Genomic DNA, 23018 nt, shown 5'->3' with positions numbered 1-23018 from the left:
CCTTGGTTGTTAGCAACCTACAGTTTACGTTCCTCTCATTCGTTTCCGAAAAACCCGAAATGATTATTTGGAACCCAAGCAGAAGACTGTACGTATTGACGCTTACCGTAGAAATATTGGATTTCCTCGTTGCACACAAAACCTTAAGATTCCAGCTAGTCTAATCTCACAAGCGAATTACCACCATCCATTTCTGATTCACTGGACGAATGCCATCTCTTCGAGCTGGGATTCGATTAACTTTTCATGTGCTTCAAATCATGTGCTAAACGCAACGTCTGCGGGATCATGGCTGCCACAGTGGACAAACAGGGCCACTTATCTAAATTTCTGGGCTTCACAGGTTCAGGAAAAGCGTAGTTAAACAGAGACTATTCATCAAATCAGAAAAGGTCAAGGCAAAAGTCTTATTTAAAAAAAAAGAGTACTTGTAACAATCCTCGTGAAATTAGAGCAAATTTTCATAACTAAACACGACAGATAGCATAATGTAAAAACACTGAAATTAAAACAAATTTTCGTAACTAAAGACGACAAATAGTATAATGTAAAAACACACGATAAATTAACGTGTATGAATTTATTATGGAACAGCAGAATTCATATGTCTATTTCCAAGACCATTACGAATAAATGCATCTTGATTAATCTCCCATGTCGCCTTCGCTTAAAGCAGCACTTACGACAGCTGAAATCTGATATAGAAATATATTATGTAACATATCGGTATTAATCATCTCACTTCCCTGCCAGGACTGTTTTTAAGCGCCAGCATCTCCTGGGACCCCTTCGGTGTGCTCCATGAGCCCCATAACCTCATCGTCGTTGTGAAAGTCAACCTTTGTCATATCAATCTTAAATACCTGCTGGATTTGGTCAACGGCTTCAAGTTCGTAGTCTCGTTCCGGATGAATTAAGTTAACAGCTGTTCCCGGTCTTCCGAACCGGCCCGATCGGCCAACTCTATGATAGTACGTCTCTAGATCGATGTTTTTATCACGGAATAGGGGCAAATCAAAATTGATGACCAGAGAAACCTGAATAATGTCAATTCCCCTGGAGCAGACGTTGGTTGTCACCATGACTTTTTGGTGGCCGCGCCGAAAGCCGTCGATTGCCGCCAATCTTTGCGTGGTTTCCAGATCGCCGTGCAACTGTGCCACATTCTGGCCTAGCTGCACCATTGTTTCTGTTATACAGTTCGCTATGCTGCGTGATCGACAGAACACTACGCATTGGCCAATGCTGAGGCACTGATACAGGTTAGAAATTGCCTCGAGCTTCTCTTCGTCACTTCGGGTTTCCATGTAGAAATGGCGTATATTCGACAGTGCGAGCTGGTCGTGTCGCAAGGTGAGCTTGACGAATGGCGTACCAATAATGGCATCTGCAAGCTCCATTACTTCGTCGGAAAACGTCGCCGAAAACAAAAGCATTTGGCATCCTCCCGTGAGATTTAACTGTCGATGTATGTTGATCACGCTTCCGTAATGACCACTCTCGGCTAACATGATGTCCGCTTCGTCCAGAATAAACACACGAATCTTCTTCATATCGAACAGTCGGTATCGTAGGGTCCAGTCGAGCAGTTTACCAGGCGTGCCGATTACAACATGCTCAGTAACTTTCTCTTCTCGGCTCAAAACTTGGCCACGGACAGCATGCCGGATTAGCACGTGGGGCGTATGAATAAGCATGCGTTTACATGCCTGAGCAATTTGTTCTGCCAGTTCAAGCGTGGGCAGTATCACGAGAATCTGTGGCCACCGATCCTCTGGCCGAACCCGGGTCAAGGCAGCGAGCAGGAACGCCGCTGTCTTTCCTGTACCTGATTGCGCTTGCGCCATCATATTCACTGGCGGATCCTCAAAGAGTAGAGGTAGGGCAGCCTCCTGAATTCGAGACGGCTTCGCAAAACCCATTCTGCAGATGGCGCGATACAAATTCGTATTGAGGCCAAGCTGGGTAAAATCGGTCACTGCGTGTAACGACGACTGTACGTCAGCAACTTGCCTGTTTGATCGGAACTGTTCTACAGAATACGTACCCTGATGAAGTGAACCCATCTTGAGCAAACGGTGATCGGCCATAGTGGCTGCTCACGGCACCGGATACTTTCTTTAAATGGTAGCTTCGCCGATCTTCACAATCACCATATCACGCACAGACCGATAACCAGGTCATTCTAATGAAGTACTCCGTAGTCACAACAACAAGCGCAAAAAGCATTTTACGAACAGTAAGCGTAAGTCTCGAGAAACGCGTTCCAGTTGTCATACATTTCGAAACCAGAGTTTGGCCGGAAGTTTACAATAGCTTGAAAGCGTTGTCGCATTCAAATACCGTTCGATGGTTACGACGGCCCAATTTATGAGTCTATGTTCGAATTTTTTTCGCCAATTTGTAAACAGTCGCAGTGCCAGTATTATTAAGCAAATTAATTCTAACGCGTGCTGAGCTGTCTGATATACTCCTCTCATATCAACGTTCATCGATTGTTTTCAACGATCAACCTGAAGTTATCGCGCGCAACCCAAAACTCTAAGGCATCATAACTTTTAATCGAGTTTATTCGCGCTGAACGTTCGGTTGATTTAACAATCGCACAACCTAATAGCGCCTTTCTTAACGCCTTTATCTCCAGCCAACGCGGCTGGTATAGTTTCGCGGATATAGTTTCGACCTTCGATTGTTCGGGACCGTGTAACTTACAGAGCTGACAATTCGTCGACTATTAAGTTAAGCGCCGGGCTGGCTTGAAGAGGAGACGGTACAGTTAATTTATTTATTACAGACACTTCGCATAATTATGCGATACGTAGAAGTAGGTGATAAAAGAAAAATGGAGATTAGTGGTAAGCAAGTTGTCTTGCAAGGGACAAGCCCAGTCGCCGAGGCTGAGCCTCTCCCAAAACTTGCTTTTACTAATTTTCGGTTAAAACGTAAAGGTATTTATCAAAATTCCTATAAAAATAGCAAAATCTAGCCTAACTTTTAGTTTGGTAACAAAGTGAATTTTGGTGAGCATCCTTAATTTTTCATTAATCCATTTCGCCTTTTCTAAACAACGAACTAATCAATGACCAAGTTTTTTTATTGAAGCTTTTCGCTTTGAAGGTTACCTTTGCTGATTAAGGAAATGTCGAAAATGTTTCTTTGATGGAAATAGCTTGACTGAGCTTTACCGGGACAATAAACTATTTCACTTCGGCCTTTGACTAGGTAAAGTTCATGAATTGAGATAACCGAATGCACGGTCAAACGGAAGTGTGACTGGCAGAATTGCATGTTTAAAGGATTTATAAAATGATGACTATTTTCATTAGGGAAAGTTCAATGAAACCCCATTTATAGTAGAAAATTGGCTTAAATTTCCAGGTACATTCCTGTGGTCTAATCAATGCCAGTTAGAATTACCATCCAAAGAAGGCTGGATGTATCACAAATAACGAAAGAAACAAACTGGATGTTTTTATGATTATTATATTATATAGTATTTAACAAGCTTATACAGAACAAGCATTTTTGTTATACATTGCACTGACTATCATTTATAGAGGTGATATTTTTAAGTTTTCGAAGCAACAACAAGTCATTTCGCCTGTTTCACTTTGATAGTGTAGCCTGATAAACACAAATTGCTAAGTCGGCAAATCAATTGTTCCTACATAAATAAAAAGTGTGTTTTTCACGGATATGCGTTGCACCCCGTTAAGTAACACAGGAAAGGGATATTTTTTATTGCGCTTAACGTACGTAAACCTTCGACCGGAACGAAGCATTTCATCTTTATCAGGTAGGATGTGTGGCTTAATCGAGTCCTTTGAAGCGTATCTCTTCTAGGCAAAAAGTGATATTAGAAATGAAAGTAAGTTCAATTCAATCAGCAGATTCACTGACTGAAATGCATTAGTTAACCTTGAGGATTGTTTTTGGAAAGCGGTGCCAGCGTGATCATTGTTCTCTTTACGCCTCAACGTATTTTTGTAGCATTAAGATCATAACTGTTGTGAATAAATCTATTACGATTATGTTTCGCTACTTCCTCATCCTGACCTAACAATGCCCACACAATGCAGACGCTTTTCTATTGTTTTTCCTTGCAGTGGGGTGTGGAAAGCGGTCCCATGACAGCGCAATGGTAGTGTGGTTTCCCGCTGAACTTGTGGATACGTGAGGTGGCGTACGTTGGAAACGAGCGTACACACATCTCGTTTCGTGCTTAAAGCTAACCGATTAGAGCCATGCTGAACACCAATACCGGACATAAAACTCAAACATTTCTTAGTGGTAAGGAGGGAAACGAGAAGCATCCAGCCTTCGCGTCTCACCATTTATAGGTTTTACTCAAACAACTTAAGTTGTAAATGTGTTTTGCAGCACCTTGGATGGTCCGTTGAAACCGTGCATCCATCCAGCGCACCCAGTTTTCATAACTGGTGCAGTTATTTTTGCTACGGCGGCGGTGCGTTCTCTGCGGCGCCACAATTTTAAAGCAGACGGCAAGACCATGCTTTCGCCCCTTTTCTCTCCATCACCAGATCAGCGATAGCAACGGCGAGAGGTGGCATCGAAGGGATGACAACAAGAAAGATGGCGGCGACAGTACTACGTGTGCTCATTGGGCAATAGCGCTCACTGTTTGTGCTCCAGAGGCCTCTACTTGTGTGGGAGTGTCAATGCGATGGTAATGTTGGTATGGAATGAATTGCCTACTTTTTATTTGCCTGTGCTGGCCTCCTACTGACCGCATTTGCCAGCCTCAGCAGGCGCAGGGGCAGCGAGCTTGCAGTAACAGTCATACATGGCATTAGATTGAAATCGTTGTAATATCGTGATCCTGCTGTGCTGGTTTGCTCGTCATCGGCAGCAGTGATCGGTTGCTCCCCACTCAGTTGCTTGATACTGCTCAAGCGAGTGATAGTGGCGCTTTCTGTTGCTACGAGCTCATAGCTAGTAAGCAAACTGTATCACCCTGTACGAGCTATATGTCTATCTGTCCAGTGAATGGAATAGCAGCAGCAGCACGGAGCACTCGTTTAGCGAGAGGAGGGCACAAAAATGAGGCAGCGGCTGGGACAGCCGCAGCAGTAGTCGGAGTCCCAGCAGCAGCAGCAGCAGCAGCAGCAGCAGAAAAACATCGAGCTAGCAAGAGTCCTCGTAGACATCGTAACTGCCGAACCCGTCATCCTCTCATAGGCAGTAACAGCAGCTAGGCGCGACTAACAGCAGACCCTTCTGTCTCTCCTGTGCTGTGCCTACGAGCGAGAACAACCAGGCACTGCAGCTATAGGGCGGCTATGTGTAGTCCTCCTGGCGGGTTGATTGGCAGGCCGCTGTGTGCCGTATCGTCGTCTATTGTGTGTCTAGTGCGGTCCTCGAAGACGGCTGCCGGCAATACTGCAGAGAGCAATAGCTCAACAAACAAAAGAGGGCTGCAAGCGAATTATGAGTGCTGAACACTGAAGTCGTAGCGAGCAATGCTGGTGGATGGTGTTCATGTTGTTACCACAAGCGCCTCAGCAACGCCTGGTCTCGCCGGCGGCGTCGTTGGCCGACCAGCAACCGTCTAGCTGCTGGCCGTAACAAAGGCTCGTTAACAGTGTAACAACGGCGTAGGTTACGTTGCTGTCATTACTAGATAGATGTCTAGTGCAAACAAAAATATCCCATTGACTTAAACGAGACAGAAAGAACGAACGGCGACGCTTCTGCGTCTAGGTCGCTGGTGACTAGGCGTGATTGTAATCGTCGTCATCCTCGACGGCGGTGACGACGACAACAACAACAATCACAACGGCGTGAATTGCCGCGCAAAAAAACGAACCTTGCTGATTGAACGGAAACAGTAACGGCAAAATAAGAAGTTGACGAAGACAACAGAGAGTCAACGGTGAACACCAGTGCAGTAAAGTGATGGGCAATAGTGGTCCACATTGAGTTCCCGATGGAGTATCTCGAATAATATTTGCTACAGAGTAATGCGCCCTTGTCCATTTATGTTGGTGACGTATTAGTAAGGCTATGCTTAAACAAATTTAGCAAGAAACAACTAAGGGGTGGTCAAACGCTATTAATCGCCTCTACCCCCGTTCCACGTAGTTGTCGGGCTGGGTTGCAATATTCGGCCCGCGTCGTTGTGCCACTAGAAACCGTTAAACGAGCGTAAGTCGCACAAAAGTTCGTCTTAAAGGAATTCGCCGGTGCAGTTGGCACTAATTCGTGTTTTGTATCGTATTTTTCCCGGGCGTTTGTTGAGTGAACAAGCAGTTTCAGCGTCAGTAGTGAGAGGTCGGTATTTGTGGAGGGCACCTTTTCAGCTGGCATCAATATCGCGTCACGGGTTCCGAGTGTCTCCTCTGTTCTGCTGCTTTGTATATATTTTACGCTCCTTTTTACGTGCTACAACGTTGCCAATTACATTGAAGTTAATGTGGAGGAATATCAATGGCCAGTTGCGGGGTCAGAAACGTTTGGAGTACAGTGCTAGGTGATATGGTGGGTCACAGATAAAAAAAAAAAAATAAGGGAAGTCGCAAATAGGCAACAAGCCGGGTAACGAGTGCGTGGTAAGGAAGAAACTACTTGAGTAAAGCTTCCTGTTGGCAATCGCAATCTATTTAGGGTGCGGAAGAGAAAGTTGGCAGAATCAAGTGCACTGATGGTCGTATCCAGCTGCTGTGCGTAGTGGTGGTCTTCGATAAGGTGCACAGCCGTCGGGCTAGGTAAGTAAAAGGAGTTCAGAGCAAAGCATACTCGTAGTTACGTCATTGTCACTGAAACGTATGTGGGCTGGGCTAGAGAGAACGTTGGGGCAATGGGCGTTTTTCTATGTGTGTGTGTGTGCCTGTGTGCGTGCATATATGAATGGATGCGCGAGCGCATTATCAATATTTGCACGCTGCTATTATGGTTGCTCTTCTGTCTCATTTAGGCTTGATTCATTCGGCTAGGTCTTCACTGTTGTCAGAAGAAGCATTGCCCTGCCTTACAAGACCGAAACAAAACTTCTCATCTTGTGAGGCTAACTTCGAAACATGAATACATACTGATGTGCATTTATCATATACACAATGAGCCCACCGCATTTACGAGACACTGACCGACAAAGGTACCGTGAATAGATCCGGCAATTGTTCGAACTACATCTAATACACCAAATATTTTGCCACTGTCTATTGCGTTTTCTCGAGCTGCAAGTTGCACTTAGTGCATCTACTATCCACTATATAATATGATGATGACATAATAGCCTGGACAAGTTAAGCAGCAACATATGATTTTATTTGAACTGATGGGCGCCGGTGGGGAAGTACTGGAATCGCTTTTATCCCATCGCTAGCGCTCTGATCATCTCGCCACAAAAAGTGTACCACTGGCAATTTTTGACACTTGGCATGAAACTTTACTCGAACATAAAGAGAGACGGAGTGGCCGGACAAAAAAGCCATTCGTCTTACGGTTATGGACACCGCGCCAGTGATCTGTCGCTAGCGTTGTACCACCCACCTATAGCGTCTGTTGACAGTCGCTCAGAGATGGCAAGAATGGGAGCAACCCTCGATCAACGATCAGCACCGCCGGCTGTTTCGCCATTACCACTGTCGCCAGCGCGAATTATGGAGTCCGAGTGCTGCCAAAATTAACGGCTATCAGCGCCAACTCAAGAACAGGCGGGGAAAAAATAAAACCGAGTTAAGACTAGGAGAGATCTGCTAGTGTACGTTTATGTAATAGTGTGTTCATTATTGTATTACGCTCTGGGCATAACTAAGGCGTGAATATTCTGATCATGTCCATGGGGAAGCGAGACCTTGCGACAATGAAAATCACGCTGGCAGTAGGCAGCTTCGTGCGTTCAATGCATTTGTTCATTTGTCTTCCGCGAGGAATACAACGCTTCAAAACGTTCCATGCCTATGTCGCTCACTCCAATCAACTTGATCAGATTATCACAAAGAGAGACTTTTCGAATGGAATAATACTCCTATTGGCATTTATATACGAATTGTATGGATATTATGGAATTTCGCTCGAAGTACAAATGACGCTGTGTGGCGTGGGCAAAGCCAGGAAAAACGGAAATTCCGTTAGAAACCTTTAGCGGAGCTAGCAACTTTATAGTTCGTCAGGGACTTAAGGGTGTAAGGGGCGAAGGGGATCTGTTGACGTTAAACGAAGGAACGAATAAAGCACAATTTTCTTGGCTGTACGAAGCTATACTTAGGATTTAAGTCGAAACTCGGTATTTGTGACTAGAGATGGGCCGCGAAGAAATATAAGGAGAGCGCTGACGGTAGCACTGTGGGAGCCTATGCACCTGAAAAGGATTAGGTTAGCGAATACCCAACAAAAACAGGCAGCAGAAGGTTCGGCTCTTGGAAACGTTACCTGCGAGGCGGCGGCAGAACCAGCAAGAAAGTCGAGCGGATATTCGGGGAAGAGCCGACCCGCCACGATTCTGCGTCATTTCAAGTGACTGTCGTACCCACTATTGCCAGTTCATCCTATTTGGTCAATACATAGTAATAGAAGACTGTTGTCCAAATCAAGTGCTAACTTAAGCCCACTTTGTCTGCTTCTCAGTGGAAGTTGTCAATTTACGTCTTAGGTAGGATAATATAGCTAAATCGACTTCTATTAATATATCTTTTATCTAGGGAATGCTGAAACCGTTGAACTGTAGATACAACCTCTCATCCGTAGAATGCGAAAAACATTTTTCTAATTATTTCTTGTTTATGTCTGTATAGGTTAGTACATCTAAATAACACACCCAACACATATACTTGATTAGTAAAAATTGTATTTTACACATGATTTAGTGAGCGTAACGTGAATCTGCTCAACGATGCATATGATTTCTATTATAAGGGTTGTTGCAATTGCGCTGCCTAGGTCAAAGCAAACTGTGTACACTCTTTAGTACTAATTTTGCGTTTGTTTGCGTATATTTTCCGCATGTCACTCACTTTTTAACTGACAGAGCAGGCCGGATACGTGTTAAGGTGACGAGAGAACGGTAACACACAGAGAGAGAGAGACACTTCTCGGGCGTTTCCCTTAGTTAATTGACGCTGATCGTGCTTGGCCCTGGTGTTGGTGGACTGTCGTTACTGCTTGCGTTAGCATTTCCGCTAATGCTTTTGCAGCAGCTGCCGCTATTCTGCAGAACTGTATGGCTACGTCGTCGATCGAAATATTATCTCCATATATTGTAGGACGAAAGTTGTGATAGGGAGTCATCGCCGAAGTGCCCGATCCTCTCCTTAATAATAAGGTTATTGCCGCCATCATCATTACCACGCCTATTGAGCAGGGCGAAAGCGTGCGCCTGCCACTATAGATAGCTCTAACGCGTTTAAGCTGCATTGTCGACCTGACTCCTCCAATGTAAATCTTCCCGGTTGATCATGCAAGGGTTTTTCTCGATGTGTAAATGCGAGAGTGTCTGCGTACGAGCATTCAACCTGAGCGCATGATTTCAAAGCTAAAAAGACGGCGTAAACCGTTTTTCAACGAGTATTGCTTTGTTTCAGAACCAATTCGCGGGGGAGGATAATTATTAGTGTTGGTTTGTTCGCTGGCTCCGTGTTTCCATATTACTAGCTTGTTGGGGGTATTTTTTTTCTATGTTAGTGATTGTTTTGAGGACGTGACCATTTTGTCTCTGTTTTTTGTCCGTAAGTCTGCCTGGATGCTTGTGTGTGGTGCGGACAAGCATGGGCGGTTGCACACGTTTTTGTTCTCTATATTACGAATCCGTTCATTGGCAGCTGTGCTCAGCGAGCATGTTTTTCTTATAAACAGAACGAGAGATACTGACATTCTCATTTAAAGGATACCCTCGGGTGTCTTAATGCTATGAAATTGAACTTTATTACATTATAAAGAAAAAACGGGTACGGACTTTATCACATTCGGGATCGTATACAGCGCGGAATATATTATTATAAACGATTGCTACAATATATTTGTTCAATGAAGGGTCGTTTCCTTGTAGAAACGCAACGTACACTTTCTTATGGATAGCTGACAGATACCGTACCCCAGCGGCAGAAGCATATAAATTACTTTGTCATTGCTGTCAACTTCATTATAAATGTTAATAATAAATTTATCTTTGGCTAGTCTCTAAAGCCCACTTCAGCGGACCATTTCTGGGACACGCATTCTGGCATCTCACTGGTTTTCTTCTTTAACTCTGTACCACATAAGCTTACGGTGTAAAAGGCCGCCATTAATATTCGCAGCGTAGACGAGTGACGGGCGGCACTTGTTCTCTAATAGGAGCAAAATTTCTCAGGAAAGAACCTTAGAAAGAAAGCTTACAGGAAAGAACCCAAAAGATCGTTACGGTTATTAATATGTTAAACATTCATATATATATATATATATATATATATTCTCCCTTGATTGATAATCTAGAATTATCATTATCATAATATTACTATTATTTACTTTATTCGTTATAGCATTTTAGCAGTGTTTATACTCAGACTTCGAACGTGTTTATTTATTTCTGATTCAGCACTGCTTGATGGTTGTCTACAGTGTCCCGTTCTACCGGTTAAAACTGTCGCCGCTCTTCGTTTCAAGACATAGTACCGCGCTTTGATAACCGCGGCAAGGTTAAACCGTAGATGGCAACCGAATATCGTTATCTTGCCTTTCCGTTACTGCTGAACGATATCAGATACATCCCTTGTCGTTTGTCCGTACCGGGTGCAGTGAAGATGCCCGCCATGATACACGAAGCACAGCAGAGCAATAGTATGGTCATCAATACCAAACTGACGACGATGTCCCGGTATTAAAATTAACAAGACTGAAGAAGAGCAGTGGCTTTTATTGCCGTTGAAAAATCAAAGAAGCGACTTAGTTAATTCCCCAACTTGTTAGATCTGTTAATTAGTTTTGTGCTGGGTACACTGCGCATGCCGTGGATTTATTAGCGATGTTATCTGTAGCAGCGTAACCGGCATATAGTAGATACACTATTGCCACTTTCTATCCATCATCACACCTACCTGGATCAGACACGTGAGTTCCTGTGCCCAATACCAGCCACATGATAGGAGCAGCGCTTGCTCGGTTGATACTTAGCATGGTGTCCTAAATAGGCTGGCACCGCTACACCAGTTTACTGGGATCACTTGCTGCATTTTCTTGTCCTCGATGCGATTTTCATGACATGATGCTGCGCGATCCGACGCCATGCCTATGTCAAGCGACGCTTGGGCACCGTATCTGCAAACTCCAATCTAATTACACGATATTTGCCACTGCGAATTGTCACACTATCCATACGGTCGTCGTCTATGGCACGCTCCTTCTGTCTAGCCGTCATAGCAGTCGTTGTAATTTTTGTCGTCGATATTTCGCTGCTGCCACCGAAAATATCGCAGTTACGGCCAACGACTACTATAATCAACAAATGCTGAGGCTAGGTTCATTCGTTTCGGCTGACGTTTTCGAATTCTCGCGCACTCTGTCTTTACTCGTTTGACGTTTCCTGGGCGTGTACTCATATAGAAGGATGGCATAGAAAGCACAACAAAAGATCACGTGTTGAATACGAGAGACATATAGATTTGGAAAGATAGATATAATTAGTTAGTAAACAATAAGTGGCAGATAAAAAATTAAAAAAAAAAGTATAAAGTAAAAAACAAAAAAAATGGAAAAAAATCAAACACGAATCAATTCATGAACACTTTTGTTGAGCGGAAAGCTTTCATCGCGAATTGAAAGGAAATCGCGCTAACTAAAACAGCTAGAAAATAATCTTAGCAAACTATAACCTGGCTCATCGATAACATAACTATACGGTTTAAATATAGATACTATAGATATTTATATTTTTAGTCCATTATGCATCTTTAGCTCTTTGATGCTGTTGGGCAGTGCCTCGCTGTAATCAGATTTTCTGACTTACTGGTGGTTAAGGCTGTTGTCCCTTATTCCTTACTTATATAGTAGACTAAATGTGCATGTAATCAAGATAGCAGGACCTTGCTGTCTAAGTTAGTAAAGGGCCTAAGTAGGTGCAAATTGATGATGCGATTAGATTAGTAAAGAAGCTCTGTTCTATAACTCTCAATTGACCATTTATGGATTATAGCAGGGATACAAGTAATTTTTCTGGGTCTCCCTATGTGTTTACCTAACGGCTTCCAGCATATTCAGATCGAATCATGTGTACCCTTAGATTAGCACGGCGAACTACAAGCCTCTCCAGTTGAAGACACATATCTTGGGGAACTTAATTCGAGGCACTCTTTACTGTCGCTGTCTCCTCTAACACGATCACCTTTATGCGAAAAAATAACGAGAAGTATATATGTTTCACTAAAATATACTGGTTATATCATAGTCATTGACTGTAATGCTGGCCTAAAACTGAAAAATCACTAAATGCGGCATGAATATGATATTTCGTTCTGTTGTCTTGCGTTCCTTCGCCCTAAATGGTTCTCGTCTCTCTACAAATAAAACTTATGCTGGAAACTGTTTTCCATGATAGCTTTGAATTTCATTGTTCGATTCCAGCGTACAGCTACCATGATCCGGGATCCTTTTTTGAATCGTAGAAAGAAGCCGTGACGTATTTAATGTGAGCGCCACTTTGTCCCGAGTCAAGAGTTCGCCAGATAGCCAGACTTTTAGGCATTGGGGCTGATGCTGCGCATTGGCAGTGTAGGAAAGAAAAACAAAAAAATATCTAGACAAAGCACTGGTAAGGCAAAGTATTCACACTCCAGCTCAGTCCCTACCACCATTGCACCTGCCATTGTTTATGTCGATTATACAGTTTGATCGACTAATATATAAATGATTTTGTATTTTCTTCATTTTGCACTTCTTGAAGGCAGGGTACATTCATGGTACATTACGATTATGTTCCCGTTACCTGCATTAAACTACCGACCACAAACCCACATCGTCAACCCACTTGCCCACGTGCGACCTACGAGTGACTTTTTATCGATTTTTTATTTTTTTCAAGAGGCAAATCAATTTTAACCTATGATTTTTTTCTCCATACATGGTGTTGTTGCAACTGGCTACGGTAGAATGCTCCCCATCTTACGCTGACGCACGTAAACTACGCTTTTTTCAGGGCTGTATCGTATGACGCGCTCACGATAGATTGAAATGGAGATCTCCCCCCTCCCGATGGTTAAACGTTCTGAGTATAATTGTTTCAGACAGCCCGTTTCAAGCGCTGCAGCTCTTTGTTCCCTTGTTTTCTTACATATTAACCGTAGATGTGGGCTTCTGCAATGAAGGCAGTAGCATCAATCACAGCGCTATTGATCATGGCAATTTTTGTGAGTTATAATGTCAACGTAATTACTATCTGACTTGACGACATGTGTCATTCGGTAATAATGAAGTCCGTACTTAGCTATATAGCAGGCGTGTGACGCCCATATGTTATGCGTCCGCTATCCTTTGAAGTCTCAATAAGCTTTGTATTTGTGATAACCGTTACAGTAAAAACAAAGGATGCACTGCCCCGGCTTCATCATTTCAACGTACTCAAAAGGCTACGGTAGTTGTTATTGCTTCTTCTTTTCTGTCGGGAAATTATGAAGTAAAACATATGTTATTGAACGCGTTTATAGGCTGTGTGTTATAAGTTGCGAGTTGCCAAGCGCTATTTTTATATTCGCCAGTGTCCCCGACAATCTTATCGAGCAGCTACGACAATGGTGCAGGTTAAGTTTTATTAACGAAATGGTCTGTGCAAACTTGTCGAGGGTTGCCTTTACTAGGTTTAGACCCGCTAATCACCTCGAACTCGTTGGGCGGCCAGACACAAATACGAGTCGTTAGTGTTGATGACATGATTAATATTAAAAAAACACGACGCCAGTTACATCTATGGGCTCTCTTGGGTATTCGAAAACGTAATAGGTCTTGTGGGAAACGGAAGCATACGCTGTTCAACATATATACGTGTATATATCAAATATATTTGTTAACGTCTTATTTAACCTGCAGCTAAATTGTACACATCTGTTTAGTTCTCAACGCGCTAGTCTGGCAGGCAAAGCACTATGTTGCTTTTACCCCTTATCGGTTCCAACACCGCTTCGTAAGTTCTCTAACAGCTGTACAACTCAATGTATTTGAAATATGCATCAACGTTTTTGTAGCTCGGTTTTCTCACTTTTGCCCTTCCAGGCTTCAAGTTCTTTACCTTTTTATTGAGCAGTGTTCCCGGCGCTTGTTGGTCACGTTGCGTGAACTTCGAACGGTCCCAATATGTAATGCTATCATATGGTATTACAATATATGCAATATTGTCGTATAACATACACGCAAGGGTGTTTAACATACCAAAATGCATGTTCTTCGCCGCTCAATTCCACATGATCCTACTTTTCTTCAATCTTTTTGCGAGTATTTTTTTTTGAGCAACTCTCGATAACTTTGATTAGTTATCAGGTGGTTACTGCCGAGTAAAACGGAGTTACTGCAACAGGCGCAGACGTAGCCGCCGACAATTCTCTAGTGTAACGAAGAGGGACCGATGGGGTAGGTCCCAGTAGTATGGTGTAAGCAAAACGCAGACCTCGTGCATCCGTAGTGATGATAGTTCTCTTCCAGATGTTCAAATAATGACGGTAACAATGGAAAATTGCAGTATGTGCTACTGTGGACGCCAGTCGTTCCGATACTGTCAGCAGCGACTACAGAGCGTATCGTACCCTAAGTACTGATGATATCGAAGATCACAGTAAGAACCACCGAATAGACAGGGGATGCGGCAGTAGTGGTTCTGAGCGCGCGAACAGTTATATCGTGACTCTTCACTGACTTGGTTGTTCTATCGGTGTTCTATCTTCGTCAGCGTGGATGATTACTTCAGAGCTGTAAAAGTTACGGATATGTTATATTTTATACTCTATTGTAGTTCTCCCAAAATATATCACAAAGCATTTCACTCCCACAACGCTGTAGTTATATGCAATTTCACGTCGGTGAAAATAGTGGGACAATCACAAAAACAAGCCACAGCAGTAATGCACTGGCGTAGAAATACCTCAACGTCCCTAATGTGTAATTATGTTTTACTGTGGTGATAAAAGCGCTCGCCTAACAGCAGAGGTGTCAACTCGGCATGGTTACTATAGACTAGAAAAACAGCAGAAGTAGGAGGACAGCAATGACCAATGAGTAAGTACTGTTATAGCCGAAGTCTACCGAAGGCAACGTGTCTTCTGAACAGTCAACGAGGTCTTTTTTTGCGAGCCTGCTAGCCACCGCACAGGAACTATTTGGCGGATATAGAACAGTAGATGCCGTACGTTAACAGTCATTTCGTGATTCTCATTGCCGTTGCTCCTGCGAATTATTAAACACGTTATCCCAGTATTGTCATTATAGACACACAGTGGAAACTGCAGTGAACGTCAGTGTAAACATGCTGGGCTAGGCGGGGTTTAAATCGGCAGCAGCAGCAGCGAGGCGGAAGTTGGCTAGTGACTAGCTGCATTGTACTTGTACTAGGTCACGGACCTCTCTTGTCGCGCCTGTCGCGAGGGGCAGACGCGAAGAAAGGAACGCGCACGAAGCGTGCAAGACGATCACAGTAGAAGTTATGTCGTAGTGAACAGACGGAGAACATATTCGTGTGACTGATTCATTCACATGCTCATTTTAACAATAGTCAGTTTTTTTTGCAATAGAAGATCCGCAGCTCTTATTGATCCCCGCTTTAGCAGGCGTCATACAGTACATGGATAACGCCTTTTTGTTTCTGAACTCGCAGGGTCGAAAACGATGTTCCTCAAGAATATGTACCCACAAAAGCCTAATTGTCGATGAAGCGAGGTAAATATGTGTGAAGTATTAATATCAAATACAAGGGCAAATTTAATGCTAAACGTGCTGTCGTGTTATTTTTCATGTCGTCAAGCTTAGGAGCACGATGGCTCTGCGTTCGCGGTCGCTGTATTTATTTGCAGACGTGCATGACCGCCGCTCGTGCCGAACAATTTTAACAGGGGTCCAGAAGCAGGTTTAATCGATGAGATGTGTATAATAAACCCTAAGAACAAATTATGTCCTGTTGTCAAACGCGAATCCGGCGAATGATTAATTGAATCCCTCATAGTGAACCTTTACGTTTCAAAAAGGAAAACAAGCTTCTTCCCCGATAATGTTTTAGGTTAGAGCAGTCTGTGATCACAGCTCCACCAGTTATCCTGCCCATACGAGTGCCGATAGCCAGGCCATATGGATCCGGACGCCGATCCGTGTCGTGGCATATATCACAAGCTCTAGATGCAGCGCGTATTAAAGGATGCATTATCGCGCAGTGAATATTTAGGTTCAACAAAGGGTGAGGGAGATCTGTCTTTGACAGTGTAATTATTTAGTTGTGTTTCGTGGTGTATTATGGCTTTGAAATACAAGGTAGTGTTTCCTATTATTTATCACTAATATCTATGCGTTATTCTTCCGTTTCATGACGAAACCGAATACAGTAACGATGCCGTACTATGAAAAGTAATCGGATCCTATCGTCGCGGTGATGATACTTTTGTGGCACTATTGTGTTGCATGGAGTAGGACATGCACATAAACATGTTTTGACAGATAAGTAAGGCCCCACATTAGTCTTACCCTCCTGAGTGAAAAATGATGGGCTAAGTGTTTTTGTAATACTAAGAATAACGGCATACATCCACTAAAGAATAGAGGTTTTTGTCGCCAGGAGGTTTCGCTGATGCATGCTCTGCTTCCTGACGTCAGATTTCAACCGCTGTTCTTTTACTAGACGGGCTTACGGCACCGCTATGAAGCAAACAAATTAGAGCAAGCTGTACACATTTTGAAAACAATATTTTATTAGGTTCATTGCAGTATTCGAGGCCCGTCGCACGGCTTGTGCGAAAATGACCAACCGGAACTATTTCATTGCATCCGGTAACAAAAGATTTGAAACACCGGTTAATACTATCTTCAAAGTAGCCTAACTGAAAAACAGTAAATCGGTCGAAAGCTGCAGGCCGCAGATCACTTTTATACTCTCAGGCAAAGCGGCACACGACTCGAAGCAAGGGTTTATTTCTGGTGCAATGCAGTATGGTTCAGCAATATTTATTCTGCATGGAAATCTTTGACTACGTCGTAATTGTTTGATCTTGAACAGGCAGACGGAACTGAAATAAATGGTAAAAAGTAACAATCTATTTATTGTACCGGCATCCTCTTAGCTTGTCACGTGTGACATTTGTTCGAATTGACTTTCAGTGATTCTTCTCATATGTGAAGAAGTCTCCAGAGTAACCATTCGCTGTCGGGATAAAGCGCTGCAAGGATTCCGTCGCTGGACTGATCTGAGATCTTTCCAACAGACCTAAGAGGTCGCAGGTCTTTTGTTTACCGGTGTTAGGACTTTGAACCAGCGATAGTTGGCGAGCCTATTATCCCATACACTATCGCACATTGAATCAACTAAAGAGAGCTTGCGCACTTGTCGTTCATTCACTCTAGTGAAGCAGTGTCATTTTTATGTTGCAAGAAAGTGACTTGGAGCCCAGCTAGTCATATGTGACTGTTGTACGGGATGTAGAAACCTTCTAGTTGTATTTCCAAATATAATTCCCCAGCTGTGACGCAGCTGTACGTACGCGCTACATACGGATGTATTTTGCATTGCAGATACTTGGAACATATGCAGAGACAGTGAACTTGCGGCCCTTTTGTGTGTCGCTGATCTTCGTAAGGCATTAATAGAATAATATATGGCGGAATAGAATCGGCTCGAAGCAAAAGCATCATAAAAAGCCGAAATCACACAACAAAACACCGACTTCGATACAGCAGAAAAAGCTGCACACTCAACTTTTGAACCGTTAAATCGTCGTTTATAACTAGACTGATACACCCACCAGACGGCTCGAAGCTACGCCAAAACAAATCTGGTTACTTGCACTTTTTCTTAGCAACTCTATATAGACCCTAAAAGCTATACGGGCCGGCAACCTTTTCAAAACTAGCGACTGAAAAAAAAAGAAACCGATCGTATGTAGACTGCAACCGACCCGTTATGGACTAGGGAGATTGTAATAGCTCTATATGCCATATAAATCTACGATCCGTTGTTTCACAGCACTCCAAATGCAGCTTCCAAGGTGCGCCTAACCATATTGGGCGATCCACGGTCGCTCTCGTAAGACGCTTAAGCGCGATACCTTCTTTTATATTGCTGCTGTTGCTTCTTTTTACTACTAGAATTGTTGTTTATTGGTTCATTTGTTTTAACGCAGTTCATCAACATCTGGAACTTCTCACGTGGCCCGTGAAGCCGCCACTGGAGCGCGCTAGCCTTTGTTCGGAGTTTACTATAACTGCGACCATTTCTAGCGGTTCAATCTTGTGTTGGTTCGGAAGGAAAGCTACCGATGTTTTTCGGTGGTAACATATGGTTGGATTGTTTCCTCGTATTCGGAATGTCTGACCATTTCGTTTTGTCGATACAAATTCGGCTCATTTTTTTTCAGACGTTATGAACTCGTTTCCTGCGTTGAGAAATCGACGGGGCGAAGGTTTTTCAGCTAGAGAATACTAATAAAAATAGAAAATAATTCCATAAAAATATCTAGACAGATAAATGCCTACTGATCGTAAGTGAAAAACCCCGCAGACTCTCTTTTGCAAGCACCCTGTCACACTTGTGTACGCATTATTATATTATTAAAACTGCAGTATGAATAACAACGGGAACAGGAGAAAGCGTTAATAGCAGCGCTGGTGGGGTACGATGACTATAAGAGGCAGTGGGAGTGACAAGACAAGGTTAGGGACCATGGAAACCGCCGGAGGGCTTTTGCACGATTTCCTATAGTACTGTTCGCTTATAGTACTTTTGTTGCCTGACTGCTGCCCAACCGCTAACGCTGGTGGAATAACGTCGCTGAAGCAGGCTAAACCGTTTCGATCATTATCATCATCTTCGCCGTTTGGTCATGGGAACCTTGGATGAAGCGTAGGAATGATTGTTCGCCTGACGGCGGACTCCACCAACGATGATCCCGGCGAAAAGTCGAATGGTGGTCGAATAATTCTATGGGCCAAAAAAAAGGCCATCTGCTCGTAGCTGAGGTTGGCAAAGGCTTTGAGGCCTCTCTATATCCGTCTGGCTCCTACACAGTAGAATTGCGCAGCCCCTTACGCGTACACGGCTCGTGTATAGGTGAGGAAAACACGATGGAACGAAGACCAGTTGTACGCTGACTCCCGTGCGTAGACCTGGCATACGATGAAAGGGGTGTAAGGCATACAACTGGGGATCTATGAGACTCGGATTCGGTGTGTGGATCACGAAAAGACCAGATCAATCTGGCTGGTAGTTGGAATATCCCTCCCCATACGCCCTACCATCGCGTAGATGGTGCGCAGTATCTTACATTGATGGCCGTGTCTCACTCGACGCGCGAGGGACGGAAACGGTGGGCATGGCCTCAGGTCGTGCTCCGGGGACTCAGCTTTCTATTGACCTTTTCGTAGAACCACCTTTTTCAACAGTAGTAAGAAGGATCACATGCATGACGATGTTGATAGCTGCTGCTGCTGCTGCTGTTGTTGTTATTGTTGCTACCCATGGCGCTCTAGCTGTCATTGTTCCGATATTGATCAATAAAGAGATGACGATCATTACTCCAATTAGCACTCTTGCCCATATTTGCTTTTCTGTGACCACTGGGTAATAATAATAATGTTATTAGCATTCTATAGTTGTCCAAATTTTTATTAAAACGTAGTTATGACTTTTTTTTTTGCATCAGTACGGTTTTATATGGTGTGGTGCGCTGATAAAAACTAGGCTTTAAAGCATTTTAAAGCAATGTATTTAGAAAAACGGTTGATCCATTGACAACAAAATTTATCTATATATATATACACATCAGGTGTATTATGAACACCGGATATGACTGATAGTTTTTGAACTGAATAACATCGGAGAAACGGCAGTAGTAAAGCATTATGTATCCATCTTGCCTGTGATAAGACAAGTCGGGTTGTTTCGCATTGGAATTCGGTTATCTATTGTGACTTAACGACGACTGCCTTTGTCAAACAGATCATGGCTAATCTATCGAACTCGTTCCTCAAATAAACAATAGAAACCCTCAGCCGTCAGTTTCGAAATCTACTCGATTCGCAAAGAGATACTGCTGAAGAAATTGTTAGATCAAACGGCGGCGTCTAGCGCCATCAAAGCGTCTCGTTCCCTGGCGCTAACTTGTAGCTTACAGCGGAAAGCAGTAATAGTTGCTGGACGAAAAAAAAACAACCAGAAGTTTGCAAATAGATCGCATTGTATGTTATCGTAAAGTGCCTCTTTGTTCTACTATCGCTTCTCGCTTGAGACTTCAGAAAACAAGGGTACACGAATGAGGCTGATATAGTACAGCGAAAAAACCGTTAAAATGTCGAGGCTTAAGAAAATAATGACTGAATATAAGTTTCGAGCCAGATAGTTAATGTTGTCAGAACGCTGTTGGAAGAATAACTCTTTGTCAAGTAGACAGGTTACACACGAAGCTGCTATTTCAGTGGGTTTTCTCAGTGAGTGACTTCTGGCATGAGTTTTGCCGATATAATCGTAGATGCCTCAGACGGTTGTTTTGCTGCTTCCGAGTTATGTAGCGGAGAAGGGTCGAGGGTATTTACCTAATAGGTCGTACTCGGGCGGAGGATTTGCACATGCGAATTACCATGTGCATCAAACGGCTTTTGTAGACCCTGCGAAGAACACGTACCGATATTCTGCCGCAGTTAATTACGACAGCGCCGCAAGTTGCTCATTCCACAGTATGTATTATATAGCAGAGTCGTTAACACACCCAAGCAGCCGACTAGGTTTTCTAATACGGGCTTCAGTAAGAAATTGTTACGGTATGTTTGTATAATTGTCGATTTCTATATAAAATGAACGATAGTGTCTCTGTGACTTGGTGAAAGAGTCCGTCCCTTTTTTCGAACAGAGTGGGAAGCTGAGCTAGTGGCTGACAACTGTGACGTGTCCCGAGTCGAGAAGTGTGTCGGAGCCGTTTCTGCATGCTTGTGCCAGAACTCTAAGCTGCGATCCGGTTTCCCAGTCGCTTGGACTCACTGGGTTGTGTAAGTTCGAGCAGAGATTCCTCTATTGTTTATACTCGTAAAGAATACTAACTGAGGCTGGCTGAATGTGCACGGCCGATGTGGCGTTGGCCAATAGCTAACCCGGAGCAATAAATAATGTCTGGCAATCAATTGCCTGCTATAGCTGGCTGATGTGCAGACAGAAGGCAGAAGGTAGGTGGGTAAATAGCGAACTAATACATTCGATAGTCTTCTACCTAATTTAATAGATCTTTGCTGAAACAAAATCAGTGATGTATCCAACAGCTGAAGCAAAATGCACCAACTGTCTTCGAATCTGTTTTTCTTTGCTACTGATACAGTAATACAGAAACGGGCGGAATCAAAAAGACACTGGACGCTTATCAACAGCCTGGTTTCTGACGATGATCCTGAGCATTTGAGCTGGTAAGTGTGTAATGTCGGGTAGTTCGTTTAATCGGGAAATAAGCTTTCTTTTTTAGGGTTTACTAGCAGCCACAAATATAACTAAATAGTACATGAAATAACTAGTCCAAGATTGCCCTCGATTTTCGTCCATTTGTAGCGATAACGTGCAGATTTTCGCCAGCGAGTTGATCGCTACTCGAACAAGCAATGAATAGAGCCTCGCTGAGCTACCGCGAGAACGTTTCTCCACTGTCGTGTTCATATAGCGCCCATAAAACAGTGTTTTTTCAGTCAAATTATTACCTGGCAACTTCCAGTAAAATATTTAACACCACCGACTCTGGATTTAAACTCGGTGGGATTTTGGCTATTTCCTACAGCTTAGCCATGTTGGAACCTCAAATCCAACTGAATCCATAAGAGTGCACGCGGACGAAGCGGGCGTCCGAACAATTAGGGATACGAAACATTACTATAGTCTGGCCCTTTCTGCCGTCTCCTTCCTTAGCTATTTGTTGTGTCGAATTTCATTAGTGTGCATAGGCATGGTAACCAACACAAGATTTTTCACGACCTTTTTCGAATGTCTGTGTGTATGTATATGCACGTCTGTACGTGTCAATGTTATAGTACGGCGTGTAAAAAAAATATACCGAACGCTGCCCCTCGGGGCCAATTGCCTTTCAGCAGTGTTGCAAGTTCGAGCACTATTTTACCCTGTATTTTACTTGGTACGGCTCATTGTATATATGTAAAACTAACGACAAATATCTAGAGCAGTTGCTTGTAAATAGAGTCGCATTCATTGAACATCTGTCTCATGAATAGAAAGTCAATGCAATTTTAATTAGTTGTTTCTAGTTTAAATCGTTGGGAATTGATTTAGAAGGCTGGCTATATTGGCTCCCATGGTTACGATATTTTCAGACTTATCAATCGGAGCTGTCATCGTCTCTGTACGGCGATTTGCTCTTGGGTCTCCTTATGAACAACTCTTGAGATTTTTGTCAATGAGTCTGCTCGTACGGACATACATTGAAACATTTGTAATGAAAAAGCGCTTACTTCGATTGTATTAAGACTTCACCTAAGCTCTTTGATAATGGCTTATCACTCTGAATCAAGTTGAGCTCTACAATCTCAAATTTGAAGTTAAACAAGTTAGTATAGTTTAGGCGAAAGACGTCGTTGACATGTTTGGCGTACATTTAGAGGAGATAAAAACTGCTACACTTTCAATGCTAGACACATAATGTCTGCGTATAGTATGCATGCGTAACTGGGTCGTGGGAACGGAAATTGGTTTAAACTTGCAGAACCTGATAAGTTTCGAGACACTTATATCGAAGTCTGATTTTCCCCAACGACGCATAAATTCTCCACTATTTCGCTAAATAGAGAAAGCCATCTACGGGGACTCAAGAGCAATCTCTGTTTTCGTAGCCAAATTGGTTAAGCTGCCAGCTCGGTAAAGTAGAACT

At 43.2% G+C, this 23018-nt stretch overlaps 1 protein-coding gene and 1 pseudogene across 6 annotated transcripts in view; one reads left to right on the top strand and one right to left on the bottom strand.

Annotated features, from left to right (window-relative positions):
- Positions 1-543: 543 nt before the first annotated feature.
- On the bottom strand, positions 544-2322 carry LOC111266140 (ATP-dependent RNA helicase DDX19A pseudogene; annotated as a pseudogene).
- A 700-nt stretch (positions 2323-3022) lies between these two features.
- The window catches only part of RhoGAPp190 (Rho GTPase-activating protein 190), a 59804-nt gene continuing 39808 nt past the window's right edge, over positions 3023-23018 (top strand). For 2 of the 6 annotated variants that reach the window (XM_022843333.2, XM_022843332.2), the window contains exon 1: positions 3027-6725. The gene's annotated coding sequence lies outside the window, so the exon portion shown is untranslated. Of the gene's footprint in view, positions 6726-21470; positions 21556-23018 lie in introns of all 6 variants that reach the window. The other 4 variants (XM_022843329.2, XM_086970795.1, XM_022843328.2 and 1 more) reach the window with 4 other exon arrangements.

The sequence above is a fragment of the Varroa jacobsoni genome, unplaced genomic scaffold, assembly GCF_002532875.2.
Source record: "Varroa jacobsoni isolate VJ856 unplaced genomic scaffold, vjacob_1.0 scaffold_1058, whole genome shotgun sequence".
In the NCBI taxonomy this organism is placed as follows: domain Eukaryota; kingdom Metazoa; phylum Arthropoda; class Arachnida; order Mesostigmata; family Varroidae; genus Varroa; species Varroa jacobsoni.
The sequence above is the reverse complement of the archived record's forward strand: the minus strand, read 5'-3'. Positions and strand labels throughout refer to the sequence as shown.